This window comes from Erinaceus europaeus, chromosome 18, assembly GCF_950295315.1.
Source record: "Erinaceus europaeus chromosome 18, mEriEur2.1, whole genome shotgun sequence".
Lineage (NCBI taxonomy): Eukaryota > Metazoa > Chordata > Mammalia > Eulipotyphla > Erinaceidae > Erinaceus > Erinaceus europaeus.
The window spans coordinates 21,805,252-21,810,826 of NC_080179.1; positions in this window are offsets into that span (position 1 = coordinate 21,805,252).

Genomic DNA, 5,575 nt, shown 5'->3' on the forward strand with positions numbered 1-5,575 from the left:
AGATATTCGTCGGGAAGCGGCATCATCTAAGTTCATTTCCCACGTCTACGTTCGACCGGACCTGCCAATCTACGCGGATATCTTTGCCCACCCTGTCCAACGCTTGACGTCTCGTCACCCAATCTGGTCCCCTACGCCTACACTGAACTTCTCTGTTCCAGACTCTTGGAAACAGAGTTGGCAGTCAGCTGAGGTAAAGAACAAACACCTCATCACAGACCCCTGCAAGCGTCAACCCGGCTTTGACCTAGCACGTTATGATTGGGCCCTCCTCAATCGCTATCGAACAGGCCATGGCCGGTGCACCGCTATGTTCCATCGCTGGGGAGCCAGAGACGACCCGAACTGCCCCTGTGGCTCCAGACAGACTGCCACCTCTCCAGATTCAAAGGAGGTCTAGAAACTTTACATCAGGCTCAACCTGACGCTGTTGACTGGCTACAAAAGAAGGGCAAACGCTAGAAGAAGAACCACATGGCCCTGCAAACAAGAATTTAAGTCTCCATATTCAATTATTTTGGATTTACTGAATCAGTCATATTATAATGCCATGTATAACTTTTTGAGAAACCATCAAACCACGTTCCAAAGTAATTTCACCATTTAAAATTTCCATCAGTAATGTATACATTTCAATGCTCTAGTCTTTCCATATTGTATTTATTTTATTCTGTATTTATTTATTGTATTATTGTATTATATTTATTTACTTATGTGTGTGTTTGTTTTTTGTTTACCACAGTAATCCTAAATGCATATGAAATGGTATCTCATTGTGGTTTTGATTTGCAGCTTCCAACGGACAACATTGAGTATCTTAAAATGTCTTGATTATTTTTTTCACACTACAGATTATGTTTATTTGTTTTTAAATTAATATTTATTTATTTATTTATCTACTACAAATCCACTGCTCCTGGTGGCCATCTTTTTTCCATTGTTGTTGTAAAATGTTTTTATTTTAAAAAAAAAAAAGTTTGTCTCCAGGAGTATCAATGGGGCTCAGTGCCTGCATTACAGACAATTCCACACCTGTATCCATTACATCATGATCACAATATCCTGATTCTGTTTTTGAAGCTGCTTTTGTTTTATTTTATTTATTTTTTTGCTTTTATTTCTGAAAGAAATGTATTGTGACCTAATCTTATACTCATGATTCTAAATATAAAAAAATCTACCAAATTTATATAGAACTTAGAATGATTATGATATTAAGCCCTTGTTTAAGTGTTTTTAATTTTTTTTTAGATTTTTTATATATATATTTATTTATTCATTCCCTTTTGTTGCCCTTGTTGTTTTATTGTTGTAGTAATTATTTTTGTTGTTGAATAGGACAGAGAGAAACGGAGAGAGAAGGGGAAGACAGAGAGGGAAGAGATAGACACCTGCAGACCTGCTCCACTGCCTGTGAAGCGACTCCCCCCCCCCCCCCCCCCCCCCGCCAAACCTGGATTCTTATGCAGGTCCTTGCTCTTTGCGCCACCTGCGCTTTACCCGCTGTGCTACCGCCGGACTCCGTGTTTTCAAGTTTTCTAATAGTGTTTAATAATTCTTTTGATTACTAAGTAAGTAAGGAACTATCTTAGTTCAGTGTCCAGTGCATAAGTATTTAGAGTACTCATTAATTTTTAATTTTTTTCAGGGCTATCAATTTCTGAAATGTCTAACTTTTTTTTTTTTTGCCTCCAGGGGTATCGCTGGGGCTCGTTGCCATCACTACGAATCCACAGCTCCTGAGGACCATTTTTCCCATTTTGTTGTCCTTGTTGTTGTTAGACAGGACAGAGAGAAATAGAGAGAGAGGATGGATAGACAGAGAGGAGGAGAGAAACATAGACACCTGCAGACCTGCTTCACAGCTTGTGAAGCGACCTCCCTGCAGGTGGGGATCTGGGGGCTCTAGGGGAGCCGGGAGCTCAAACCCAGATCCTTAAGCCAGTCCTTGCACTTTGCACCCTGTGCGCTTAACCTGCTGCGTTACCGTCCAGCCCTCATGTCTAACTCTTTAGTCTTCTAATGATTAGTAGAACAATTTTTACAAGGGAATGTTGGTTTCCAAAAATGTATGTTAGTACACACATATATGTGTGGGTATGATATGCAGGTATATGTGAGATATAGATGACATAGTAAGGAAATGGCAGGTTGATGAAAATAATTATCATATAAGATTGCTACAAATTATAATACCCTAAGTAGTGGATTATCATTTTCATATTTCCTTTTTTATAACTTTCTTTTATTTTTTAAATATTCATTTATTCCCATTTTGCCCTTTTTTATTGTTGTAGTTATTGATGTCGTTTTTGTTGGCTAGGACAGAGAGAATGGAGAGAGAAGGGGAGGACAGAGAGGGGGAGAGAAAGACAGACACCTGCAGACCTGCTTCACCGCTTGTGAAGCAACTTCCCTGCAGGTGGGGAGCTGGTCCTTTCGCTTTGCACCACGTATGCTTAGCCCGCTGCTCCACTGCCAGACTCCCCTAACTTCCTTTTCAAAATATCTTATTAACATTTATCTTGGGTAGAGACAGAGAGAAGTTGAGAGGGAAGGAGGAGATAGAGAGGGAGAGAGACAACTGTAATATTGTTTCTTCCCTTTTGAAGAAGCTTTTTTTTTTTTTAGGTAGTATATCAGTGCTTTCTTTTTTTTTTTCCTCTCTTTTTTTTTATTGGGGAATTAATGTTTTACATTCAACAGTAAGTACAATAGTTTGTACATGCATAACATTCCCCAGTTTCCCATATAACAATACAACCCCCACTGTGTCATTTATCATCCTTCATGGACCTGTATTCTCCCCACCCACCCACCCCAGAGTCTTTTACTTTGGTGCGATACGCCAACACTGAATAGTTTAAATCAGGTATCCAGGAGATAACTCAGTCTGTTAGAGCATTGAACTTGCATGTCTGAAGCTCCAGGGGCTGAAGGTTCAGTCCTGGCCCCATCTTTTTTTTTTATTTATTTATTGGGGAATTAATGTTTTACATTCAACAATAAATACAATAGTTTGTACATGCATAACATTCCCCAGTTTCCCATTTAACAATACAACCCCCACTATGTCATTTATCATCCTTCATGGACCTGTATTCTCCCCACCCACCCACCCACCCAAGAGTCCTTTACTTGGGTGCAATACGCCAATTCCATTTCAGGTTCTACTTGTGTTTTCTTTTCTAATCTTGTTTTTCAACTTCTGCCTGAGAGTAAGATCATCCCATATTCATCCTTCTGTTTCTGACTTATTTCACTCAACATGATTTTTTCAAGGTCCATCCAAGATCGGCTGAAAACGGTGAAGTCACCATTTTTTTACAGCTGAGTAGTATTCCATTGTGTATATATACCACAACTTGCTCAGCCACTCATCTGTTGTTGGACACCTGGGTTGCTTCCAGGTTTTGGCTATTACAAATTGTGCTGCCAAGAACATTTGTGTACACAGGTCTTTTTGGATGGATGTGTTGGGTTCCTTAGGATATATCCCCAGGAGAGGAATTGCAGGGTCATAGGGTAGGTCCATTTCTAGTCTTCTGAGAGTTCTCCAGACTGTTCTCCACAGAGGTTGGACCAATTTATATTCCCACCAGCAGTGTAGGAGGGTTCCTTTGATCCCACACCCTCTCCAGCATTTGCTGCTGTTACCTTTTCTGATGTGTGACATTCTCACAGGAGTGAAGTGATATCTCATTGTTGTCTTGATTTGCATTTCTCTGACAGTCAGAGACTTGGAGCATTTTTTCATGTGTTTCTCGGCCTTTTGGATCTCTTCTGTGGTGAATATTCTGTCCAAGTCCTCCCCCCATTTTTGGATGGGGTTATTTGTTGTTTTGTTGTTGAGTCTGGCAAGCTCTTTATATATGTTGGTTATTAAACTCTTATCTGATGTATGGCATGTAAAGATCTTCTCCCATTCTGTGAGGGGTCTCTTGGTTTGGGTAGTGGTTTCTTTTGCTGTGAAGAAGCTTTTTAATTTGATGTAGTCCCATAGGTTTATACTTGCCTTAGTCTTCCTTGTAATTGGATTCGTTTCATTGAAAATGTCTTTAAAATTTATGCGGAAAAAAGTTCTTCCAATATTTTCCTCTAAGTATCTGATAGTTTCTGGTCTAACATCCAAGTCCTTGATCCACTTGGAATTTACTTTTGTATTTGGTGAAATACAGTGATTCAGCTTCATTCTTCTGCATGTTTCAACCCATTGTTTCCAACACCATTTGTTGAAGAGACTCTGCTTTCCCCATGTAATAGTCTGGGCCCCTTTGTCAAAGATTAGATGTCCATAGGTGTGGGGCCTCTGGTTCCATCTTATACCAGAATTTAGCTGTATTCTTGTTTTCTCTTATCTCATAATAAATACATCTTATAATTTTGATCAGGTTGTAGTGCTCTAATTGACCATAAATCTTTTTTTTTTTCTGTCCACTTTACTGGGGGAAGAGCATAAGCTATTTTTTATTTATTTATTCATTCATTTGTTTGTTTTTACCAGTGCACTGCTCCATTCTGGTTTATGGTGGTACTGGGGATTGAGCCTGAGATATTTGGTGCCTCGGGCATGAAAGCTCTTCTGCATAGCCATTTTGCTATCTCCCCAGCCCAGGACCATACCTTCTTTAAGAAAAAGGCAACTGAAGTTTATTTATCTCTCTAGTCTCACTACCTGGGACATAGGTTAGAGGCAAATTATAGCAATTTTAACCATCTGAAAACTACTTTATGGCTTAACTTTAGTATTTATGTCTTTTGTGAAAACTATGTCTTTGTGTCTTATAAAATTTTGGTTTTTTTTTTTTGAAAGAAATAAATTATATCACCAGAAGAATATGAAGTGCGGAGATGAAATAATGGTTATGCCAACAGACTCTCATGCCTAAGGCTTTCAGGTTCAGTCCCTTGTACCACCATAAACCAGAGATGAACAGTGGACTGGTAAAAAAAAAAAAATTAATAATAATAAGCATAGGGAGTCGGGTAGTAGTGCAGCAGATGCAAAGCGCAAGGACCAGCATAAGGATCTCAGTTTGAGCCCCCCCCCCCCCCCGGCTCCCCACCTGCAGGGGAGTCGCTTCACAAGTGGTGAAGCAACTCTGCAGGTGTCTGTCTTTCTCTCCCCCTCTCTGTCTTCCCCTCCTCTCTCCATTTTTCTCTGTCCTATCCAACAACAATGACATCAATAACAATAACAATAATATCTATAACAGTAAAAGAGCAACAAAAGGGAATAAATAAATAAATAAAAATATTTAAAAAATTTAAAAAGTATAAAATGCACATACAGGTAGCATTTAAGACATAACTGCATAGCAGATGTATTAGAAACCTCAGATTCCCTACTGATTCTGACACTGCAAATGAAAGTAGTTTTGGCCCCCCCAGGCACTATGTTTTAGTTTAACAAGTGAGCTCAGGACAGGAATGGCCCTTGGTGGTGTTTTTACTTGTTATTACTGTGAACTGTGAAGTTAGGAAACTGTCTATACAGATTTCAGCCATAAAATTTGTAAAAGATGTAAAGTGACTTCAGGGCTAAGAACAAAAAGTGGAGAATATTATTCTTGCC